This window comes from Cervus elaphus, chromosome 2, assembly GCF_910594005.1.
Source record: "Cervus elaphus chromosome 2, mCerEla1.1, whole genome shotgun sequence".
NCBI lineage: Eukaryota > Metazoa > Chordata > Mammalia > Artiodactyla > Cervidae > Cervus > Cervus elaphus.
Window position 1 is genome coordinate 11,225,692 of NC_057816.1, and position 27,069 is coordinate 11,252,760.

Here is a 27,069-nt window from a genome sequence, read left to right on the forward strand (position 1 = left end):
ATGAGTAACATCACTCTCTCAGTCCTCTCCAGGATACTTTCCACTTCATTGTAATCCAGATTTTGCTGGCTTTTCAGTCTTCAGGTTATTTTTCTAACAAACCTCACACCTTTTGATAATGTTCTTTAAAGTTTTCATTACATTTTTACCTTCAAACAAATGAGAAACCATCTGGTAAGTACTCTCTGCACCCAAATGAAAACTCTGGTGTAAACCCTTAAGAATATTCCATTGAGCACCTTCAGGAGTTATTAATCGTCCATCCTCAGACAGTAACCATCCGTTATCAGTAATCTTTGCTCCTCTTTTCTCATATCTTTCTAATTCTTCCTCAGTATATTGTGGTTTTCCCTGTTCCACAGGGCCTATCCAGATCAAAGGTGTCTGTAGTGAGGGGGCTTCGTAAAGTGCCACTTTTCTGGCTTGACAGTCAGCCAGCTGATTACCTTCACCTACTTTACTCCCATCCCTGTTGTGTCCTTTGCAATGCATAACAGCTACTTCTTTAGGACAATATATAGCAGTTAAAAGTCTCTCGATCTCTCTGAAATGTTTAATAGGTTTTCCTGTTGCTGTTTTTTTCCCCCTGTTGCTGTTTTAAACTGTCTTTCTTTCCATATTGCAGCATGAGCATGCAAAATTAAATAAGCATACTTAGAATCAGTGTAGATATTTATTTGCTGCCCTTTGCTTAATTCTAGAGCTCAGGTCAGAGCCACAAGCTCTGCTAACTGGGCACTGGTTCCCCGGGGAAGAGATTCTGCTTCTAAAACCTGTTCAGCAGTCACCACGGCATAACATGCTTTACGCTGTCCATCCCAAACAAAAGAACTGCCATCAATAAATATTTCCATGTCAGGATTGTCTAATGGTGCCGGAGTCCAGCCTCGGCAGGTGCCAGGGGTACCCTCAGGGTGAACGGCGTCGGCAAGATATATATATATATTATTGGCAGCCTCGCACTAACAGGAATACCTTTCCTCACTGGATTCTATTCCAAAGACCTAATTATTGAAGCCGCTAACACGTCGTACACCAACGCCTGAGCCCTTTTAATAACACTAATCGCCACCTCCTTCACAGCCATTTACAGCACCCGCATTATTTTCTTTGCACTCTTAGGGCAACCTCGATTCCCAACCTTAATTACCATTAATGAAAATAACCCTTTTCTGATAAATTCCATTAAACGCCTAATAATTGGAAGCCTTTTCACAGGATTTATTATTTCCAACAACATTCCTCCAACAACAATTCCTCAATTAACAATACCTCATCATTTAAAAATAATAGCCCTGACAGTAACAATTCTAGGTTTTATTTTAGCACTAGAAATCAGTAACATAACCCAAAACCTAAAATTCAATTACTCAACAAATATTTTCAAATTCTCTAATATACTAGGATATTTCCCTACAATTATACACTGCCTGGCTCCTTACATAAACCTAACAATAAGTCAAAAATCAGCATCCTCTCTCCTAGACTTAACGTGACTCGAAAATATCTTACCTAAAACAACTTCACTTATCCAAACAAAAATATCAATCATGGTTACAAACCAAAAAGGCTTAATCAAACTGTATTTCCTCTCTTTCCTAGTTACAATTATTGTTAGTATAGTTCTATTTAATTTCCATGAGTAATCTCCATAATAACCACTACACCAATTAACAAAGACCACCCAGTCACAATAACTAATCAAGTACCATAACTGTAGAGAGCCGCAATTCCTATAACCTCCTCACTAAAAAATCCAGAATCTCCCGTATCATAAATAACTCAATCCCCTAACCCATTAAATTGAAACACAATCTCCACTTCCTCATCTTTTAATACATAATAAACCATCATAATTTCCATTAACAGACCAGTAACAAATGCCCCTAATACAGTCTTATTAGATACCCAAATCTCAGGATATTGCTCCTTAGCTATTGCCGTTGTATAACCAAAAACCACTATCATCCCTCCTAAATAAATTAAAAATACCATTAAACCCAGAAAGGATCCACCAAAATTTAATACAATACCACAACCAACCCCACCACTCACAATTAAACCCAACCCCCCATAAATAGGCGAAGGTTTCGAAGAAAATCCTACAAAACCAAGCACGAAAATAATACTTGAGATAAATACAATGTATGTTATCATTATTCTCGCATGGAATCTAACCATGACTAATGATATGAAAAACCATCGTTGTCATTCAACTACAAGAACACTAATGACCAATATCCGAAAAACCCACCCATTAATAAAAATTGTAAACAACGCATTCATTGACCTCCCAGCCCCATCAAATATTTCATCCTGATGGAATTTCGGCTCCTTGCTAGGAATTTGCTTAATTCTACAAATTCTCACAGGCTTATTCCTAGCAATACACTATACATCTGATACAATAACAGCATTCTCCTCTGTCACCCATATCTGTCGAGACGTCAATTACGGCTGAATTATTCGATATATGCACACAAACGGAGCATCAATATTTTTCATTTGCCTATTCATGCATGTAGGACGAGGCCTGTACTACGGATCATACACTTTTCTAGAGACATGAAACATTGGAGTAATCCTCCTGTTTACAGTTATAGCCACAGCATTCGTAGGATACGTCCTACCATGAGGACAAATGTCATTCTGAGGAGCAACAGTCATTACCAACCTCCTCTCAGCAATTCCATACATTGGTACAAATCTAGTCAAATGAATTTGAGGAGGCTTTTCAGTGGATAAAGCAACCTTAACCCAATTCTTCGCTTTCCACTTTATCCTCCCATTTATCATCACAGCACTTGCTATAGTACACTTACTCTTCCTTCACGAGACAGGATCCAATAACCCAACAGGAATCCCATCAGATGCAGATAAAATCCCCTTCCATCCCTACTACACCATTAAAGATATTTTAGGCATCCTACTTCTAGTTCTCTTCTTAATATTACTAGTATTATTTGCACCAGACTTGCTTGGAGACCCAGACAACTACACCCCAGCAAATCCACTCAACACACCCCCTCATATTAAGCCTGAGTGATATTTCCTATTTGCATACGCAATCTTACGATCAATTCCCAATAAGCTAGGAGGAGTCTTAGCCCTAGTCTCATCCATCCTCATCTTAATTCTTATACCTCTCCTCCACACATCCAAACAACACAGCATGATATTCCGACCATTTAGCCAATGCTTATTCTGAATCTTAGTAGCAGACCTACTAACACTGACATGAATCGGAGGACAACCAGTTGAATACCCCTTTATCATCATTGGACAACTAGCATCTGTCTTATACTTTTTCATTATCCTAGTCCTTATACCAGTTACCAGCACAATCGAAAACAACCTTCTAAAATGAAGATAAGTCTTTGTAGTATACTCAATACACTGGTCTTGTAAACCAGAAAAGGAGAGCAACCAACCTCCCTAAGACTCAAGGAAGAAGCCATAGCCCCACTATCAACACCCAAAGCTGAAGTTCTATTTAAACTATTCCCTGATGCATATTAATATAGCTCCATAAAAATCAAGAACTTTATCAGTATTAAATTTCCAAAAAATTTAATAATTTAATACAGCTTTTTCACTCAACATCCAATTTACATTTTATATCCCACTAACTACACAACAAGACATGTGATATAACCTTATGCGCTTATAGTACATAAAATTAATGTATTAGGACATACTATGTATAATAGTACATTACATTACATACCCCATGCTTATAAGCATGTACTTTTGACTGCTTATAGTACATAGTACATGTCATTATTTACTGTACATAGCACATTAAGTCAAATCAACCCTTGTCAACATGCATATCCCATCCCTTAGATCACGAGCTTAATTACCATGCCGCATGAAACCAACAACCCGCTAGGCAAGGATCCCTCTTCTCGCTCCGGGCCCATGAACCGTGGGGGTAGCTATTTAATGAATTTTATCAGACATCTGGTTCTTTCTTCAGGGCCATCTCACCTAAAATCGCCCACTCTTTCCTCTTAAATAAGACATCTCGATGGACTAATGACTAATCAGCCCATGCTCACACATAACTGTGGTGTCATACATTTGGTATTTTTAATTTTTGGGGGGATGCTTGGACTCAGCAATGGCCGTCTGAGGCCCCGACCCGGAGCATGAATTGTAGCTGGACTTAACTGCATCTTGAGCATCCCCATAATGGTAGGCATGGGCATTGCAGTCAATGGTCACAGGACATAATCATTATTTCATGAGTCAACCCTACAACCTTTATTCCCCCCCCCTCCGTTATTTTCCCCCTTATATAGTTATCACCATTTTTAACACACTTCCCCCTAGATATTATTTTAAATTTATCACATTTCCAATACTCAAATAGCACTCCAGAAGGAGGTAAGTATATAAGCGCCAATTTTTCCCTAATTATGCACAGTTAATGTAGCTTAAACAATAAAGCAAGGCACTGAAAATGCCTAGATGAGTGTATTAACTCCATAAACACACAGGTTTGGTCCCAGCCTTCCTATTAACCCTTAATAGATTTACACATGCAAGCATCCACACCCCAGTGAAAATGCCCTCCAAGTTAAGAATACTAAGAGGAGCTGGTATCAAGCACACACCCGTAGCTCACGACACCTTGCACAGCCACACCCCCACGGGAGACAGCAGTGATAAAATTAAGCCATAAACGAAAGTTTGACTAAGCCATATTAATCAGGGTTGGTAAATTTCGTGCCAGCCACCGCGGTCATACGATTAACCCAAGTTAATAGGCACACGGCATAAAGCGGGTTAAAGCACTATACTAAATAAAGTTAAATTCCAATTAAGCTGTAAAAAACCATAATTGCAACAAAAATAAACAACGAAAGTAACTTTACAGCCGCTGAAACACGATAGCTAGGACCCAAACTGGGATTAGATACCCCACTATGCCTAGCCTTAAACACAAATAGTTGTGTAAACAAAACTATTCGCCAGAGTACTACCGGCAATAGCTTAAAACTCAAAGGACTTGGCGGTGCTTTATACCCTTCTAGAGGAGCCTGTTCTATAATTGATAAACCCCGATAAACCTCACCATTCCTTGCTAATACAGTCTATATACTGCCATCTTCAGCAAACCCTAAAAAGGTACAGAAGTAAGCACAATCATAGTACATAAAAACGTTAGGTCAAGGTGTAACCTATGGAGTGGGAAGAAATGGGCTACATTTTCTAATCTAAGAAAATCCAACACGAAAGTTATTATGAAACTAATAACCAAAGGAGGATTTAGCAGTAAACTAAGAATAGAGTGCTTAGTTGAATTAGGCCATGAAGCACGCACACACCGTCCGTCACCGTCCTCAAGTAGGCACAATACACTCAAATTTATTTACACGTATTAATCATATGAGAGGAGACAAGTCGTAACAAGGTAAGCATACTGGAAAGTGTGCTTGGATAAATCAAGATATAGCTTAAACAAAGCACCTAGTTTACACCTAGAAGATTTCACATATCACGAATATCTTGAACCAATTCTAGCCCGCAAGCCCATTTACACTAAATTATCAATACACTGTAAAATAAAACATTTATTCAACAATAAAAAGTATAGGAGATAGAAATTTTAATACGGCGCCATAGAGAAAGTACCGTAAGGGAATGATGAAAGAAAAAAATTAAAGTACAAAAAAGCAAAGATTACCCCTTGTACCTTTTGCATAATGAGTTAACTAGTAAAAACTTAACAAAATGAATTTCAGCTAAGTACCCCGAAACCAGATGAGCTACTTATGAACAATTTATCGAGAACCAACTCAGCTATGTAGCAAAATAGTGAGAAGATTTGTAAGTAGAGGTGAAACGCCCAACGAGCCTGGTGATAGCTGGTTGTCCAGAAAATGATAATTAGTTCAGCTTTAAAAATATCAAAAATATGAACAAATTATAATGTATTTTTAAAAGTTAGTCTAAAAAGGTACAGCCTTTTAGAAATGGATACAACCTTAACTAGAGAGTAAAACTTAACATAAACCATAGTAGGCCTAAAAGCAGCCACCAATTAAGAAAGCGTTAAAGCTCAACAATAAAACAACATTAATTTCAATAGTAGACAGTCAACTCCTAATCTAATACTGGACTAATCTATTAAGAATAGAAGCAATAATGTTAATATGAGTAACAAGAAGTAACTTCTCCCCACATAAGTTTAAGTCAGTACCTGATAATATTCTGACTATTAACAGCAAAATAAGAGTAACCTAACTATAAATAACTTATTAACTATACTGTTAATCTGACACAGGAGTGCACTTAAGGAAAGATTAAAAGAAGTAAAAGGAACTCGGCAAACACTAAACCCGCCTGTTTACCAAAAACATCACCTCCAGCATAACTAGTATTGGAGGCACTGCCTGCCCAGTGACGACCGTTAAACAGCCGCGGTATCCTGACCGTGCAAAGGTAGCATAATCACTTGTTCTCTAAATAGGGACTTGTATGAATGGCCACACAAGGGTTTTACTGTCTCTTACTTCCAATCAGTGAAATTGACCTTCCCGTGAAGAGGCGGGAATATATTAATAAGACGAGAAAGACCCTATGGAGCTTTAACTACTTAGCCCAAAGAAATAAATTTTATTACTAAGGAAACAACAACACTCTTTATGGGCTAACAGCTTTGGTTGGGGTGACCTCGGAGAACAAGAAATCCTCCGAGCGATTTTAAAGACTAGACCTACAAGTCGAATCACACAATCGTTTATTGATCCAAAAAAATTGATCAACGGAACAAGTTACCCTAGGGATAACAGCGCAATCCTATTCAAGAGTTCATATCGACAATAGGGTTTACGACCTCGATGTTGGATCAGGACATCCCGATGGTGCAACAGCTATCAAAGGTTCGTTTGTTCAACGATTAAAGTCCTACGTGATCTGAGTTCAGACCGGAGTAATCCAGGTCGGTTTCTATCTGTTATGTATTTCTCCCAGTACGAAAGGACCAGAGAAATAAGGCCAACTTCAAATAAGTGCCTTAAATTAGTTAATGATATCATCTTAATTAACTTCACAAACAAACTTTGCCCTAGAAAAGGGTTTTGTTAAGGTGGCAGAGCCCGGTAATTGCGTAAAACTTAAAACTTTATAATCAGAGATTCAAATCCTCTCCTTAACAAAATGTTTATAATTAATATTTTAATACTAATTGTTCCCATTCTCTTAGCCGTGGCATTCCTCACACTAGTAGAACGGAAAGTCCTAGGATATATACAATTTCGAAAAGGTCTGAACGTTGTAGGTCCCTACGGCCTACTCCAACCTATTGCAGATGCCATCAAACTTTTTATTAAAGAACCACTACGACCCGCCACATCTTCAATCTCAATATTTATTTTAGCCCCTATTCTAGCCTTAAGTCTAGCCCTAACCATATGAATCCCCCTACCCATGCCATATCCTCTCATTAACATAAACCTAGGGGTCCTATTTATATTAGCAATATCAAGCCTAGCCGTATATTCTATTCTCTGATCGGGCTGAGCCTCTAATTCTAAATATGCACTAATCGGGGCCCTACGGGCAGTAGCACAAACAATTTCATATGAAGTAACACTAGCAATTATCCTACTATCCGTTCTCCTAATAAACAGGTCATTCACACTCTCCACTTTAATCATTACACAAGAACAAGTATGACTTATTTTTCCAGCATGACCCTTAGCAATAATATGATTTATCTCAACACTAGCAGAAACAAACCGAGCCCCATTTGATCTCACCGAAGGTGAATCAGAACTAGTTTCCGGCTTTAACGTAGAATATGCAGCAGGACCATTTGCCCTATTTTTCATAGCAGAATATGCAAATATTATCATGATAAATATTTTCACAACAATTTTATTCTTAGAAGCATTCCACAACCCAATCTTACCAGAACTTTACACAATCAATTTCACCATCAAATCCCTACTACTAACAATCTCCTTCTTATGAATCCGAGCATCTTATCCTTGATGTTGCTACGACCAACTAATACACCTGCTATGAAAAAATTTTTTACTCTTAACATTAGCCCTATGCATATGACATGTATCACTACCCATTTTTATAGCAAGCATCCCCCCACAAACATAAGAAATATGTCTGACAAAAGAGTTACTTTGATAGAGTAAATAATAGAAGTTTAAGCCCTCTTATTTCTAGAACTATAGGAATTGAACCTACTCCCAAGAATCCAAAACTCTTTGTGCTCCCAAATACACCAAATTCTAATAGTAAGGTCAGCTAATTAAGCTATCGGGCCCATACCCTGAAAATGTTGGTTCATACCCTTCCCATACTAATAAACCCAATCATCTTCATTCTTATTCTATCAACAATAATATTAGGCACTATCATTGTTATAATCAGCTCCCATTGACTACTTGTCTGAATCGGATTTGAAATAAACATGCTCGCCATCATTCCCATCATAATAAAAAAGCATAATCCACGAGCCACAGAGGCATCAACCAAATATTTTTTAACCCAATCAACAGCCTCAATACTACTAATAATAGCCGTTATTATTAACTTAATATTTTCTGGCCAATGAACTGTAATAAAACTATTTAACCCAGTGGCATCTATACTCATAACAATGGCTCTCACCATAAAACTAGGAATAGCCCCATTCCATTTCTGAGTCCCAGAAGTAACACAAGGCATCCCCCTATCATCAGGCCTAATTCTACTTACATGACAAAAATTAGCACCCATATCCGTTCTCTACCAAATCTTCCCATCTATTAATCTAAATATAATCTTAACCATTTCCATTCTATCAATCATAATTGGAGGCTGGGGAGGACTAAACCAAACCCAACTACGAAAAATTATGGCATATTCATCAATTGCCCACATAGGCTGAATAACAGCGGTCCTACCATATAATCCCACAATAACATTACTAAACCTAATCATTTATATTATCATAACTTCTACCATGTTCACACTATTTATAGCCAATTCAACTACTACCACGCTATCATTATCACATACCTGAAATAAAATACCTGTAATGACCGTCCTAATCCTTATTACCCTCCTGTCAATAGGAGGACTTCCCCCACTATCAGGATTTATACCAAAATGAATAATTATTCAAGAAATGACAAAAAATGATAGCCTCATCCTACCCACCCTCATAGCAATTACAGCACTACTAAACTTATATTTTTACATACGACTCACATACTCCACCGCACTAACAATATTCCCCTCTACAAATAATATAAAAATAAAATGGCAATTTTCTACTACAAAACAAATAACCCTCTTACCTACAATAGTTGTTCTATCTACTATACTATTACCACTTACACCGATCCTGTCAATTGTAGAATAGGAGTTTAGGTTAACCTAGACCAAGAGCCTTCAAAGCCCTAAGCAAGTACAATATACTTAACTCCTGATAAGGATTGCAAGACCACATCTTACATCAATTGAATGCAAATCAACCACTTTAATTAAGCTAAATCCTCACTAGATTGGTGGGTTCCACCCCCACGAAACTTTAGTTAACAGCTAAACACCCTAATCAACTGGCTTCAATCTACTTCTCCCGCCGCGAAGAAAAAAAGGCGGGAGAAGCCCCGGCAGAATTTGAAGCTGCTTCTTTGAATTTGCAATTCAACATGAAATTTCACCACAGGACTTGGTAAAAAGAGGAGTATAAACCTCTGTCTTTAGATTTACAGTCTAATGCTTCACTCAGCCATTCTACCTATGTTCATTAACCGCTGATTGTTTTCAACTAACCATAAAGATATCGGTACCCTGTGTTTACTATTTGGTGCCTGAGCAGGCATAGTAGGAACAGCCTTAAGCCTATTGATTCGTGCTGAACTGGGCCAACCTGGTACCCTGCTTGGAGATGACCAAATTTATAATGTTATCGTAACCGCACATGCATTCGTAATAATTTTCTTTATAGTTATGCCAATTATAATTGGAGGATTTGGCAGTTGACTAGTTCCCTTAATAATTGGTGCCCCAGACATAGCATTCCCTCGAATAAACAATATAAGCTTTTGACTCCTCCCTCCCTCTTTCTTACTACTTTTAGCATCATCTATAGTTGAAGCTGGCGCAGGAACAGGCTGAACTGTATACCCCCCTCTAGCTGGTAATCTAGCTCACGCAGGGGCTTCAGTAGACCTGACTATTTTTTCTTTACACCTGGCAGGTGTCTCTTCAATTCTAGGGGCCATTAACTTTATTACAACAATTATCAATATAAAACCCCCTGCCATATCACAATATCAAACTCCCTCTATTTGTGTGATCCGTACTAATTACTGCTGTATTACTACTTCTCTCACTCCCTGTACTAGCAGCCGGAATTACAATATTATTAACAGACCGAAATTTAAATACAACCTTCTTTGACCCAGCAGGAGGCGGAGATCCTATTCTATACCAACACTTATTCTGATTCTTTGGCCACCCTGAAGTATATATCCTTATTCTACCCGGCTTTGGTATAATCTCCCATATCGTAACATACTACTCAGGAAAAAAAGAACCATTCGGGTACATAGGAATGGTCTGGGCTATAATATCAATTGGATTTTTAGGGTTTATCGTATGAGCCCACCACATATTTACAGTTGGAATAGATGTTGACACACGAGCCTATTTCACATCAGCTACCATAATTATTGCCATCCCAACTGGAGTAAAAGTCTTTAGTTGATTAGCAACACTTCACGGAGGTAATATTAAATGCTATAATATGAGCTTTAGGCTTTATTTTCCTTTTTACAGTTGGAGGCTTAACCGGGATTGTTCTTGCCAACTCTTCTCTCGACATTGTCCTTCATGACACATACTATGTAGTTGCACATTTCCACTATGTACTGTCAATAGGAGCTGTATTTGCTATTATGGGGGGGTTTGTTCACTGATTCCTATTATTCTCAGGATATACTCTCAATGACACATGAGCCAAAATCCACTTTGTAATTATATTTGTAGGTGTAAATATAACTTTCTTTCCACAACACTTCCTAGGATTATCTGGCATGCCACGACGCTATTCTGATTACCCAGATGCATACACAATATGAAACACCATCTCATCCATAGGCTCATTTATTTCTTTAACAGCAGTTATATTAATAATCTTTATTATCTGAGAAGCGTTTGCATCCAAACGAGAAGTCTCAACCGTAGAACTAACAACAACAAACTTAGAGTGATTAAATGGATGCCCTCCGCCATATCATACATTTGAAGAACCTACATACGTTAACTTAAAATAAGAAAGGAAGGAATCGAACCCCCCATAGCTGGTTTCAAGCCAACATCATAACCACTATGTCTTTCTCAATTAATGAGGTGTTAGTAAAATATTATATAACTTTGTCAGGGTTAAGTTACAGGTGAAAACCCCGTACACCTCATATGGCTTACCCCATACAGCTAGGTTTCCAAGATGCAACATCACCTATCATAGAAGAATTACTACATTTTCATGATCATACATTAATAATTGTTTTTCTAATCAGCTCGCTAGTACTCTACAACATCTCATTAATGCTAACGACAAAATTAACACACACTAGCACAATAGACGCCCAAGAGGTAGAGACAATCTGAACAATCCTACCAGCTATTATCCTAATTTTAATTGCTCTTCCATCTTTGCGAATCTTATATATGATAGACGAAATTAACAACCCATCTCTCACAGTAAAAACTATAGGACATCAATGATATTGAAGCTATGAATATACAGATTATGAAGACCTAAGCTTTGACTCCTATATAATTCCAACATCAGAATTAAAACCAGGAGAACTGCGACTACTAGAGGTAGATAACCGAGTTGTTCTACCAATAGAAATAACAATCCGAATATTAGTCTCCTCTGAAGACGTACTGCACTCTTGAGCCGTACCCTCTCTAGGACTAAAAACGGATGCAATTCCCAGGCCGCCTGAACCAAACAACTCTTATATCGACTCGACCAGGTCTATATTACGGACAATGCTCTGAAATTTGCGGATCAAATCACAGCTTCATACCCATTGTTCTTGAACTAGTTCCACTAAATTATTTCGAAAAATGATCTGCATCAATACTATAAAATCATTAAGAAGCTAAAATAGCACTAGCCTTTTAAGCTAGAGATTGAGAGCACAATACTCTCCTTAATGAAATGCCACAACTAGACACATCCACATGACTTATAATAATTATATCAATATTCCTAGCTCTCTTCATTATTTTTCAATTAAAAATTTCAAAACACAATTTCCATTTTAATCCAGAACTAACATTAACCAAAACACAAAAACAAAATACCCCTTGAGAAACAAAATGAACGAAAATTTATTTGCCTCTTTTATTACCCCAATAATCCTAGGCCTTCCGCTCGCTACCCTCATCGTTATGTTCCCTAGCCTATTATTTCCAACATCAAACCGTCTAGTAAATAATCGTCTTATTTCCCTCCAACAATGGATACTTCAACTTGTATCAAAACAAATAATAGGAATTCACAATGCCAAAGGGCAAACATGAACATTAATACTCATGTCTTTAATTTTATTTATTGGATCCACAAATCTCTTGGGCCTATTACCCCACTCATTTACACCAACCACACAACTATCAATAAATCTAGGCATAGCCATTCCCCTGTGAGCAGGAGCTGTGGTTACAGGCTTCCGCAATAAAACTAAAGCATCACTTGCTCATTTTCTCCCACAAGGAACTCCAACCCCATTAATTCCCATACTAGTTATCATCGAAACTATTAGCCTTTTTATTCAACCAATCGCCTTAGCTGTACGATTAACAGCCAATATTACTGCAGGACACCTGTTAATTCACCTAATTGGAGGAGCTACACTTGCACTAATAAGTATCAGTACTACAATAGCCCTTATCACATTCATTATTCTAGTACTACTCACAATCCTTGAGTTTGCAGTAGCCATAATTCAAGCCTACGTATTTACCCTTCTAGTTAGCCTTTACTTGCATGACAACACATAATGACACACCAAACCCATGCTTATCACATAGTTAACCCAAGTCCCTGACCTCTAACAGGAGCTCTATCAGCCCTATTAATAACCTCTGGCTTAATTATATGATTTCATTTCAACTCAATAATCCTATTAACGCTTGGCCTAACAACAAATATACTTACAATATATCAATGATGACGAGATATTATTCGAGAAAGTACTTTCCAAGGACACCATACTCCAGCTGTCCAAAAAGGCCTCCGCTACGGAATAATCCTTTTCATTATCTCCAAAGTCTTATTTTTCACCGGATTTTTCTGAGCATTTTACCATTCAAGCCTTGCCCCAACACCCGAATTAGGCGGGTGCTGACCCCCAACAGGCATTCATCCACTTAACCCCCTAGAAGGGGGTTATATATATATATGTATATGTATATATACATATATATATATATATATGGAGAGAGAGAGAGAGAGAGAGACCAGACTGGGGGTGTGCAGCAGAGTCTGGCAAATCTTTATTTTTTACCGTAGCTTTTATATTCTAAGTTAGTACATTTTTAAGGGGAAGATAGTTTAATATTACATTGGCTTATCCTTCACGAAACCAGGGTGTTTTCTGCATACTTCTTTGTGAGAGTCTTGTACATTATCTTCTGGCCTTGGGGCCTATTGACATTTTATGACTTAGGTGAATGCAAAGCTGTTTTCCGTAATCTATTCTTTAATGAACACAAAGGTCAGTCTTTTTGCAGAAGTTATCAGTTAAATTTATCTAAAAGGTTTACCACACAAAGACTCTGCAGCTCTGGTGAGGCAGCCCCTGTTTAGCATTCCTGGTTAAAATTAACAATTCTAAACTCTTATTTTTCTAAATCTTTAACTATAACCACTTTTAGAATAATATTTTTATGTTCTCTAACAGGGCTTCCTTACCCCCTAAGGGCTCTGTGCCTATTAGGGCCTTTCGTGTGATCAGGTTTTTAATGCTGTTTATGATTAAGGTGTTGTGAGCAGTCATGTGCATTAGTATGCATTTGCCAAGCAGGCTAGAATGCCAGCAAAGGGGTCTAAATTGAAACACTCCTTTCATCCTGGATAATCTTATAGGAATTTACCAGGAGTTTCCTTCTCCTCCTGTTCTATGTCTGCCAATTTGCCATAGTTTAAAGCCTTAGCACATGCCTACCTGAGTCCTTTAAGAACACATCTGACAAAATGACTCTGATCCCATCTTCCTTTTGCTGTCTTGTAGCCCCAGTCTGGTTCTGTAGTTGGGACCGCCTGTTTTCCAGTGGGGAGGGTGGTTATCTCGTCCTCCCTCTTCCCTACTGATTCATTACCAAACCATTCATCTCCATAAGCAACCGCTTTCCCCAAAACTCGAGTTTTTAGTCGGGAGTCAGCGTTTGCCCCAAGACATACATCACATCCTTCCAAGTAAGGTCATAAAACAGAGTAACACCTTTAAAAGCTCTAATATATTTTTCTGGGTCCTCTAAATAGTCTCCCAGATCCTCCTTGATTTTTTGTGTTTCTTGATAAGAAAAAGGCTTATTAACTCTCATAGACTGATTATTTCTCCTGGTGGGTGCTTCATGAAGAGGCAACAGCTTGTGTGGCTGTTCCTCAGTCTCTCTGGCTGCTCTGTGCATATGATCCCAGGGATAGATTGGAGAAACCTGCTTTTCTTTGTCTCTTTGTCTCCTGTCCTCCATCTCATCTAGCTAAGCAGGAGGACAAGAGGGAGCTGAAGGTTTCACACCCAAATCTATACCCTTAGGACCTAGGTCTGGCATATTTCACAGAGAGAAAAAGGGCAACACATATGCTACTTCTACCCATTCCCCCTTTTTTCTACAGAACTGGTCTAATTGTAAAACAGTATTATACTTAAGAGACCCTCAACCGGCCACTGTTCACCGTCCTCCAATAGATACTGTGGCCATGCAGTATCACATAGGAAGACCAGGTGTGTCTTCTTTAAGCCCTGGGGATCAAATCTATTCCAGTTTTTCAGGATACAGTTCAAAGTAGTGAGGCTGGAATTCTTAGCTCCCCTCTGTAAGAGAGAAAAAAAAAGGGACCAGCTCCCTCTTTCTACCAGAGGCATCCCTGCCTGCTCTAGATGGGGGTATAGACAGACTTTACCCCAAAGCTTTTCTTTCCTGGTCGGACTTAGTTGGTCCCTTACTGACGCAGGCAACCTACTCATCCCTCCCGGTTCTACCACTGAGATAGGGTGGAGATGCACCAGGGGTAGACCTGATGGTATCCCTGACTGACATCCAGCTCCTCACCATTAAAACCTTGCTTGCCTCTGATGCCACCCAGAGTGCAATCAGAGTAACCTTCCAGAATGCCTCCCAGGCTTAACTGCTGGGGGAAACATTCTCATCACCTGAGTGCCTGTGCAAGACCCTGAGTATATTCCTGACCACAATACAACCGATACAAACATAAAACTGAGATGTTCCTTCAAAGCCTCACCACACCAGTATAAGAACCTCCTAAGTGTCACCACACCAGTATAAGAGTCTTTTCTGGTCCACTAAGAGCCAGCATTACCAAAAGGGGGGAAAATCCCCTGTAGTTCCTATCTGAGTAACCTTTAACCTCAGCGATGCTCTTGAAGCTAGAGCTCCATCTAGCTTCCTAACTTTCCATGCCTAGTGAGGCTAGATGCTTCCTGACTACCAATCCAAGTTTGGGATCTAAGTAACAGTATACAGTAACGGCATAGATCACAAGTCCCTTGACAGTCTGACAGATTAGGTTAGTACTTCTAATTCGAAGGAGTTATGAAATGGTCAAAGAGACCGAAAAGTTTGACCGAGAAAGGAGAGTTCGGTCCACATACTTTTTCCACTTCTGGTCAGTCCCTGAAGGAGACCCTGGGTGCCTCTTGGCATTGGCAGGTCGGTATAAACCCCCGGTAGGTTTCTGCCATAAGTCATATGAGGTCGTCGCAGAACCCAAGCAGGGCTCCTCACCTGCTTCGCGCAGGGCATTTCATTCATTTACACAAGCACACTGTAGAGTTAGTAAAGTATAGCAGAAAATGTGTTCGCTAGGAGAACAAAGAACTAGAGATCCAAGCATCCTTACCTTGTCCTAAAGAATTCCGGATGAGCCCCCAAGATGAAAGGTTGTTGCTGAACCATGCAAAGATGCCGGGATTCTTGGCCTCTGGAGGAGAAAATTTCAATCCGGGGCGAGAGACAAGGCTTGATCACTCAGAGCTTTTGTGTAATAAAGTTTTATTAAAGTATAAAGGAGATAGAGAAAGCTTCTGATATAAGCATCAAAAGGGGTCAGAAAGAGTACCCCCTTGCTAGTGTTAGCCATGGAGTTACATACTCGCTAATTAGTTATTACAGTGAATCAAAAGAATGTCTGGAGGTTGTAAAGACCTCACTAGACCTACTCCCATAATTTACATTTTAAGATAACAGGATTAGCCAGAAGGTTTTTTTCTAGAGGCTGTCGTCAAGCAGGATACATTATTGTTATATAATCCTAGGAATGTAGAGGGAAAAAATTTTGTCTTTTCTTCCTCCTTGAGAATTCCAGACCCCTCTCTCCTTGGGGACCCCTAGACTTCTTGTCTACCTGCCTAGGAATTGACTCTCTCACTTGTGTTCTGAAAAAAACAAAACAAAACAAAAAAACCAAAAGAAAACCACAAAACAAAAAAATGAAGTCTTCACTGGAGCTTTGAGGACTGAACTGGAGATGATACATACCACATGGCCCAGCTTGTTGTGAAAACTGCTTTTTCAAATCTTTCTCATTTCCTAGCCTCTTAAATATCTTGTCTTTGTTCCCTTACATTTCGACCCAACTTTCTTACCTTCCTTACTTCTGTAATGGCCAATAGGCACATGAAGATACTCAACATCACTTGACATTAGGGAAATGTGAATCAAAATGACAATAAGATAGCACTTCATACTCATCAGAATGACTATTGTTAAAAGACACCTGACATATTGACAAAGATGTGGAGAAATTGGAACCCCTCTTTATATTGCTGGTGGGAATTTAAAGTATGTAGCTGCTGCAGAAAACAGTATGGCAATTCCTCAAAAAATTAAATATAGAATTATCATATGATCTAGGAATCCCAATTTTGGGTATAATCCTAAAGAAGTATAAGCAGAGACTCAAACAGATATCTGTACTCCAATGTTATTGGCAGCATTCTTTACAAAAACCAGAAGGCAGAAACAACCCAAGTGTCCACCAATAGATGAATCTGTAAACTAAATATGATACATGCACACTGTAGAATATTATTCAGCTTTACAAAGAACGGAAAATTTTGACAACATGGATGAAATCTGAAGGAATAATGCTAAGTGAAACAACTCCATCACAAGAGTCTTCTTATTATGTAAGATTCTTGGAGTAGTTAAATTCATGGAGACAGAAAGAAGAATGATGACTGTCAAGGGCTGGGGGAAGGGAGGAACTGGAGTTAATGCTTGATGAGTACAAAATTTCAGTCTGGGACAATGAAAGAGTTCAGGGGGTAGATGGCTGTGATGGTTTTACAGTAGTGGGAATGCATTTAATTGCACAGAATTGTACACATGAAATGGTAAATTTTATGTTATGTATGTTTTGCCATAATCAGAAAATGGATAGGGATTAAAAGAATAGTATGGTGTATCTCTTACATACTTTTACTTCTAAAATATTTGTATCTGTGTATTTAAAGTGCATTTCTTGTAGGCAGCATGGAGATGAGTTTTGCATTTTGTAAAATCCAGTTTTACAATTTCTGCCTTTTAATTGTGATGTTTAGACTGCTTATATTTACCTTGAATATTAGCATAACATCAGACATGACTGAGCAATTGAACAACAACAACAAACTATTTTCAATGAAATTCTAGCCAAAGACTTACAGGGACTGCATTTAAACCAAGGAGTCTTCCTTCTATATGTGGATGATTTATTTATTTATTTATTTTTCATTTATTTTTATTAGTTGGAGGCTAATTACTTCACAACATTGCAGTGGGTTTTGTCATACATTGACAAGAATCAGCCATGGAGTTACATGTATTCCCCGTCCTGATCCCCCCTCCCACCTCCCTCTCCACCCGATTCCTCTGGGTCTTCCCAGTGCATCAGGCCCAAGAACTTGTCTCATGCATCCCACCTGGGCTGGTGATCTGTTTCACTATAGATAATATACATGCTGTTCTCTTGAAACATCCCACCCTCGCCTTCTCCCACAGAGTCCAAAAGTCTGTTCTGTATTTCTGTGTCTCTTTTTCTGTTTTGCATATAGGGTTATCATTACCATCTTTCTAAATTTCATATATATGTGTTAGTATGCTGTAATGTTCTTTATCTTTCTGGCTTACTTCACTCTGTATAATAGGCTCCAGTTTCATCCATCTCATTAGAACTGATTCAAATGAATTCTTTTTAATAGCTGAGTAATATTCCATGGTGTATATGTACCACAGCCTCCTTATGTGGACGATTTATTAATAGTAAACTCAGATTTAGAGCACTGCTTGTCTAACACTACCACAGTGTTAGATCACCTGGCCTGGTGCAGCTACGAAGTCTTTCTTGTAAAAAAAGCTTAAATCTGCCAACAACAAGTGACTTACTTAGGATTCCAGTTACAAAAAGAGATCCAGAGCTTTTCAGCCAACCGAAAGCAGACTATCTGTAACTTGGACATTCCAAAAAGCCTCTGACAACTCTGAAGTTTCCTCCGGAAGCCTGGATTTGTTGCTATGGATACCAAACTTCAGGCGAATTGCAAAGCCATTATACCATGCTTTGAAAGGTGCAGATTCTGAACATTTGATTTGGGCAGGAAACGAGACTTTAAAACTTAAGCTCACAACTACACCAGCTCTGGGTCTGCCTGACCTTCAGAAAGAATTCAAACTTTGTGTTCATGAGAGGCAGGGACTGGCCCTGGGGTACTCAAACAACCAGTGGGAACATTCGCTGACCAGTGGCTTATCTTTCAAAGTAGCTAGACACCACAGCCACCAGCTGGCCCCATTGCTTACACACAGTAGCCTCCACCTAAAATTTTTTTAAGAAGAGCAAGAATGGTTGGTATTTCCCCTCACACTCTGCTGTTTCTCTCCTTCTGATGCCTGCTTTCTGTTTTCTCTGCAGAGAAGGCCTGTTCTCCCCCTTCCCCACAACCTGCTCTTTTTGTAAATTTAATTTTTTATTGGAGTATAACTGATTAACAATATTGTGATAATTTCAGGTGGACAGCAAAGGGACTCAGCCATACATACACATGTATCCATTCTCTCCCAAAGTCCCCCTCCCATCCAGGATGCCACATAATATTGAACAGAGTGTCCAGTGCTACACAGCAGGTCGTTGTTTACTACTCATTTTATTTTATTTATTTATTTATTTTTATTACTCATTTTAAATAGCAGTGCCCACAACCCATTCTTTCTACCACGCTCAAGTCCTCAAGGAAAGCTTCCTGAACCCTCAATAACCCTCCCTGGCCACTCCTGGCTGGGTTCGGCAATTTGCCCTGGTTCTCCTCTGGTATGTAGCCCTCATCACCCCTAATCTGACCCCAGAACCCCTTTGCACAGCTCCCAGGGGTGCCGTTCACATGAAATCCAGTATAGATTTGCCATGACCCAAGCAGGCCTCCGTGAGTCTGGGGTTTTAGAATTACTGAAGTTTTCTCTTTTCCTCAAAGCCTTCTTTGAGCCCATCAGCCTGCTCTGAACTCCCGCAGGGAGCTGACACGAAGCCTCCACCCTGAGCTGGGGCTGTGCAGTCACTGTGCACCCTTTATTCACCTTAGCATCCAACCTCCCCACAGAGGGGTCGGGTACCCCAAATCACAGAGGGGGCACTGGGGCTTAGCAAGGGGAAGTGGCAGCCAAGGCCTATGGTAACAATGTAATTCATGGTTCGAACCTGGACACTTTTGAGATGGGGAGGGAGACTGCTATCTCCAGGGTGCGACAGCACACTGGGACTCTCACCAGCCACACCCCTTGCCACTTGGCCTTTTTCAGGGACTGCTAGAAATGGCTTTTCATTTTCATCCATCTGAGGGTTCTGGTTGAACTGAAGCTCTGTGAGGGCTGAGGCCCTTAGTGTTCCCCTCTCCTGTCACTCCCACCACGCCAGCACGGGGTGGCGTTTCCACATTTATTGCAGTAGGATGGATGTCCCAGACTGCCCATTACTCTCAAGTGGCTGGTTTTGTGGGAGGCAGCGGCCCAGCCACAGGGGCTCAGCAGCATCTGCAATGGTGTGTGTTGGCCTGCAGAGGGCGCCCTCCTCCCAGCAGCAGACCAAGGGTTCCTGCAGGTCCCAGATCTGAGAACCAGGTAGGTGGCGCATTGGTAAAGAATCCACCTGCTAACGCGGGAAACCCAGGAGACGTAGGTTTGATCTCTGGGTTGGGAAGATTCCCTGGAGGAGGAAATGGCCATTTACTCCAGTATTCTTGCCTGGAAGATCCCATGGACAGGGGAGTCTGACGAGCTAACGGCCATGGGGTCACAAAGAGTCAGACATGACTGAGCAAACACACACACACACACACACACACACCAGAGTTGGCCTCTCACCTCCTGGAAACAGGCTTGAGTGGGTACAGGGTAGTCAATGCCATGGATGTTAAAGATGACAGGAGGCAGGGTCCTGGTGGTGGTACATGAAACTGAGAACTGTTGGAGAAACAGGGCGAGAGGTTGGCCCAGCTGATTCTTGGTGTGTGGAGAGCCCCAGAGTGACCCTGTGGCATGACCTTTCACCTTGACAGCCTGGGAGGATCAGGCATTAATGAATCTCTGCAGGATGTTGGTGACCAAGTTACTTGGGCCAGGCAGCAACAAGGTCCCAATATTCACAATGGCCTGACGTCCACTGAAACAAACAATAACCATCCCATTCACGGAGATGCTGAGAGACAGTGAACAAAACAGGTACCAGGGTCACCCTGAAGTCTCCCCCATGACGGCCCCCTCCCTGACTATCTCCAGAACAGCCCTTCAGCTCTTGCTCTGACTCTGTTTTCCTTTGCTCCAGTTACATCTCGGAGAAGGCAATGGCATCCCACTCCAGTACTCTTGCCTGGAAAATCCCATGGACGGAAGAGCCTGGTAGGCTGCAGTCCATGGGGTTGCTAAGAGTCGGACACGACTGAGCAACTTCACTTTCACTTTCATGCATTGGAGAAGGAAATGGCAACCCACGCCAGTGTTCTTGCCTGGAGAATCCCAGGGACGGGGGAGCCTGGTGGGCTGCCGTCTATGGGGTCACACAGAGTCGGACACGACTGAAGCGACTTAGCAGTAGCAGCAGCAGTTACATCTCCTTCCTTCCTTGCAGTTCTTGAATGCACAAGGCTTATTTGTGCCTCAGGGCCTTGATACGTGATAGTTGTCCTTCCTAAAAGACCCCACCTTTTGTCTAGTTACTTTGTCTTCTTCAAGGTTCCAGCTTAACTGTCACTTTGTCAGGGAAGTCTTCACCCCAGACTAGCTCAGGCTCTGTCTTGCTCACTCTCTGTAGGTACTTCCTCATGTCTAGCATGTACCAAAGTGGTATTTCACTATGTGTGTGAGTCGTTTCATGTACATCTGCCTTACTACATGTGAGGGTAGGCTGTATCCTCAGTGCCTCCCTCTAGTGCCCAGCACAGAGGAGACGCAAGTGTATGTTTGTTGAATGAATGAATAAGAAACACTCAGAGACCTGTATCTGTCATGTGATCAATAATAGGTCAACTCACACAGTGAGGAGGGAGGTTCCCTGGGGCAGCAGATGCTCAGAATAGTGGTGGGGAAGACACAGGCTGCCCTGGGAGAGGGTGTCTCCCAGCATCGTTGCCTCTCCTGGCTCAGACACTGAGGCCCTAGTCAGGGGAGCATGAGCTAGTTCACGGGACTCTAAAGGACAGGTAAGCTTTTTTCTGAGGGTATCACACAGAATCCCTTCAACTATTGTTCCTTATTCTCAGGCCACTCCTGGATCCCAGCTTCCTGATTCTCTCAAGTCACATTCCCTGTCCCACTGTGTGTCCAGGATGGGGCGTGGGTAACGATGGTTAGGGGAATGTTTCTTCTTAGGAGTTGCTTTCAGTTCTCAAGACTGCAATCAACCTGTCTCCACTGCTGGGTAGCTTCTCCCTAAAGAGACCAGTTTTCCCAGTTTGTTTTGGAATTTATTCTTGTTTTTAAACTGGCTGTTCTGGGTACTGAGAACACCCTCGACCCTGGATAGCCCTGGATAGTTGGTCATTTTAACACAACCCTGGGTATGATTTCATGCAAGTCTTGGAGAGGGAAGATGCAGCCTGTTCCCGCAGGCAACTCTGGAACATACGTTGTGCTTCAGAAGTGCCCCAACCCAAGGTGGGGGAGCTGAGCTTCTACATTCCCATCAGCACCTACCTCTCAGCCTTCAACTAATGGCCACCTGGTATCTATGGGCCCTTGTGTTAGATCCTCAAAAGACAAATCAAAAGTGATACTAGAAGCCTAAGCACACCAAAGCATTGGAAAATGCAACCTCAGATAATATCAAGGTGCTCTACACCCCCTCTGCCTTCTCCAGCATCATATCAGAACCCCACACAAAAAAAGAGCTCCTTCTGGTTTCTATAGGACTCTTTTCAAAATTTTATATTGGAGTATAGTTGAGTTACGATCATTTCTTCAGTTTCAGTATACAGTAAAGTGATTCAGTTGTACATTTACTTGTATCCATAAAGATACTTTTCCTTTATAGGTTACTACAGAAAATTGAGCTTAGTTCCTTGTGCTATGCAGTAGGTCTTTGTTGATTACTTATTATATATGATTGTGTGTGTGTGTGTGTGTGTGTGTGTGTGTGTGTGTGTGTTATTTGCTCAGTTGTGTCCAACTATTTGAGACCCCGTGGACTGTCAGGGTCCTCTTCATGGCTGTCCATGGCAGCCTGTCAGGCTCCTCTGTCCATGGGATTTCCCAGGCAAGAATACTGGAGTGGGTTGCCATTTCCTTCTCCAGGGGATCTTCCCGACCCAGGGATTGAACCTGGGTCTCCTGCATTGCAGGCAAATTCTGTACTGTGTTAGCCACAGGGGAAGCCCCATTTTATGTTTAGTAGTGTGTAAAAGTTGGGGCTTCCCAGGTGGCGCTAGTGGTAAAGAACCCACCTGCATTGCAGGAGAACTAAGAGACACTGGTTCAATTCCTGGGTTGGGAAGATCTGCTGGAGAAGGAAATGGCAATTGAGGTTAATCCCAAACTCTCAACTGATCTCTACTTTTCCCCTTTAAAAACCATAAATTTGTTTTTGAAGTCTGTGAATCTGTTTTTCTTTTGAGGAAAGCATTTCTGATGAACCTGGATAGGCCACTCCCTGGAGTGGGATGCATTTCAGCCCAACGGAGAGCATTTCACCATAACATTTAATTCCCCCCTCCGCTCCGCCCCACCAAAGACACACACACACAGACACATTGTTATCAGGAAGATGCAAGGACTGGTGTGATTGTTTCTAAACTTCCCAGGCCACACTCCAACTCAAGTTTGGGTCCCCTTTGGTGTCACACTGCAGCCCCTCACACTTTCATCCCCGTTGACCTTGGCATCAGCTGTAATAAGACTCCAGGAGGTCAAATGAAGCTCCCCAAGCCCTCAGGCCAGCTAGATGTCAGATGAAACAAACTGCCTCTCCTCCAGGCAGCAGTGCCAAGGCAGCCCCCAGAGAAGCTGGAGGTTGGAAAGCCGCCGCTCACCCAGCTCAGGCTTGGAGGCCCACGAGGATTCATTCCACAGCTGGACTGCCTCACACAGTGATCACACAACTCCCGAGGGACTGACACCCCAACTCCAACTTGCCTGAGTTTCAGGCCCCGGCTTGTCACTAAATTCCCTTGTTCTACAGCAACCTTGGCCAAGTCCCTTCTGCTCTCTTGGTCTTGATTCTTCATCTGAAAACAAGAGATGGAACCAGATGGTCCCTCACATCATGGCATGATCCCAAGGCAGCTCCCAAGGCCCAGACAAGCTCCTCACATACAGCAGGTTTAACAGGCATGAATTGGAGTCCAAAACACCTGATTAGCTTTGCCAATGACACATTATTCCTCGCCATCTGACACTACCAGGATGGAGTCACTGGACACTGATGTCACAGACTTCCAACACATCCTGCAAAGAATTCAGGGTGGAAGTCAGGAGTGCTGCACTCTGTGCTCTGGGGAAACTGACAGAACAAGCCTTCAAGGACATGTTTTCAAGAGGTTTTATGAACCCTGTTTCTTGCTTCTTCTCATATCTAGAAAAGCACTAAAATCATTAATCTAGACATCTATTCTTCATAACAAACATCAAACCTCTGCCAAAATGTGTGCTTGACTGCACGTACCCAATTCAACAGATCACATAGCCGCTGACCTCCCCCACACATGCACCTCCTCAGCAAAGTCCCTCAGAGCTACATGAGAGGTTGTCTCGCAGGCTATAGTCTTTGTTTGTCCCAAATAAAACTTAACCCACAACTCACATATTGTTTGCTTGTTTTTTTTCACTTGACAACTTCATATAAAATGGATACAGCATTTACCATGAATACAATACCGTGAACACATATTAACTTATGGTGTACTTGGGTTATTATCCCCTGTTTAAAAATGGGCAACATGAGGAGCAGATAGGGTAAGTAACTTGCCCAAGGACACATAGCTAGTAAATTAAAATTTCCAAATATCACACATATCCCTGCCTGCAGTTTGAGTAACAATGACGTCAGTGACAATGATGATGCTTTTGAACTGTGGCACTGGAGAAGACTCTTGAGAGTCTCTTGGACTGCAAGGAGATCCAACCAGTCCATCCTAAAGGAAATCAGTCCTGACTATTCATTGGAAGGACAGAAGCTGAAGCTGAAACTCCAATACTTTGGCCACCTAATGCGAAGAACTGACTCATTGGAAAAGACCCTGATGCTGGGAAAGATTGAAGGCAGGAGGAGAAGGGGATGACAGAGGATGAGATGGTTGGATGGCATCGCTGACTCAAGGGACATGAGTTTGAGTAAACTCTGGGAGTTGGCGACGGACAGGGAGGCCTGGTGTGCTGCTGGCCATGAGATCGCAGAGTCGGACACGACTGAGCGACTGAACTGAACCGAACTGATGTTAATGACAGTAGCTACTATCAGTTTAAAGTGAAATTTGCCATCCTCCCATTTAAACTTTGTCCTTGTTATGCTCTGATAATTTCCCATAGAATAAGTCTAGGCATTCATTTTCATGAAAAACTTTAAGAGACTGTGAGGTAGTTTCTTATGCTCCCACAGAAGTCTTAATTCTCCAGTGTAAAAAACCCTCCAAAATATCTGTGTGTCCATGATCCTGCTTTCCAACGAAATGGAGAGTTGAGACCTAGTGGCCCTGACCTTTACTCTGTGTCCAAGGCTCCCTTGGCCTGGTTTCTACAGTTACGGGTTTTTTTTTTTAAATGTACATCCCTCCTCTTAATATCTTTCATCTCTTGTACCCATGTGATGTTTTAGCCTTACTTTCTTTTTTTCTCTTCCATACACCACAGACTAACAGCTCACTTGCCTACTCAGAGACCCCCATCACACACAGAATAAATCCCAAGCTTTTGAATACGATACTTGAGCCTCCCCCACCTCCCCTTAGACTTGGTCTTGGTTCTCCGTTTTCTACATTGCCCTGTGGTTCTATAGTGTTGTTGTCCACTATAGAAGACTTTGTCCTAAAGTCACCCTGGATTGTGCATCCACACTTCCTCAAATTTCACTGTTGCCCTGTGGTTTGTTTATAACCACATAATGTGGATTATCAGTGGCACAGTTTACTCCAGGCAAATGCTTTGATAATGACTGAAAAAAAAATGCACAGCCTGTAAGTTGAGAACTGTGTTGTATTCAGCAGATTTTCTGAGGACTTTAAGCCAGGGGGACACTCTCTCAGATACTTCCAAGGGGCTGCTCTGAAGAGGTAAAACCCCACCCTCAAAACCTCATCTCGGCAAATTACCTCCCAAAGGCAATAACTGCCAATACCATCATATTAGGAGTTAGGGATTCTACACCTAAATTTGAGGATGGATACAATTCAAATCATAACAACTATACAAATCTGCTTTTTAAGAAAAATCTAGACCCTCATTTAAAGTTTTTTTGCCTGTTTATTCATTTTTGCTGGAGTATTTTATGGGAGAGACTACCAGGTCACAATACATACATGCATATATAACCACAATCCTATTTTGTTCCAAATAAAATTAGCATCTAGTATCTAAAGTTAAAATTTACCTGATGCTCTAAAGCATGTATTTTTAACAGTTTACTTATTCAAATCAGGCTCTAGAGCATGTATATATATGTTGTATGCTGTTTATTAAGATTTTAAAGAAATAAGTCTCACCCACCTTTCTTGTCACATGTATTTGTTTAAAAAGTCAGAGGACGAAAAGATTCTCCCCCGTTAGAGAGGGAGGTGGGAGGGGGGATCAGGATGGGGAATACGTGTAACTCTATGGCTGATTCATATCAATGTATGACAAAACCCACTGAAATGTTGTGAAGTAATTAGCCTCCAACTAATAAAAAAAAAGAAAAAAAAATAAAGATCTTCGGGATCATTTGTCTTAAAGATTGTCCCAAATATTCGGTTGAGATTATGGCTTCTCTGTTCCTTTATATATTTCCTGGAAACTGGTTCTTTCCTGAAAATTAGTTAGATCTAGATATGAGTCCCAAATTTATTATTGGAATATTTCACATGTGGTTTCATGGATTTCTGATGACACCGCTTCAAGACACTCATGATGTCTAGCTGTCCTGCTTTGATAGCTGCTGTTGTTTGATAGAGCCTGATCTGCAGGTGCTGATGTGGCCAAGCATAGTTCCATTATAAACTTCCCCTTTGACTTTTCATCTTATGGTGTTATCATCCAGTGATGATTTTTGCCTAGATCCATTGTTCCATGATGTTGTTGCAAAACAGTGCTTTCCTGAATTCCTAAATTCAGAATCCTTCTGAATTTAATTCCTGTAAT

At 40.9% G+C, this 27,069-nt stretch overlaps 1 long non-coding RNA gene across 1 annotated transcript; it reads right to left on the reverse strand.

Moving 5' to 3' along the window:
- Positions 1 to 7,483: 7,483 nt before the first annotated feature.
- LOC122674308 lies at positions 7,484 to 24,552 on the reverse strand. Its single transcript, XR_006334951.1, has 3 exons — positions 24,542 to 24,552; positions 18,219 to 18,221; positions 7,484 to 7,892 (listed from the first exon to the last, which is right to left on the reverse strand). It is a non-coding gene; the product is annotated as an uncharacterized LOC122674308 (long non-coding RNA).
- Between the last annotated feature and the right edge of the window lie 2,517 nt (positions 24,553 to 27,069).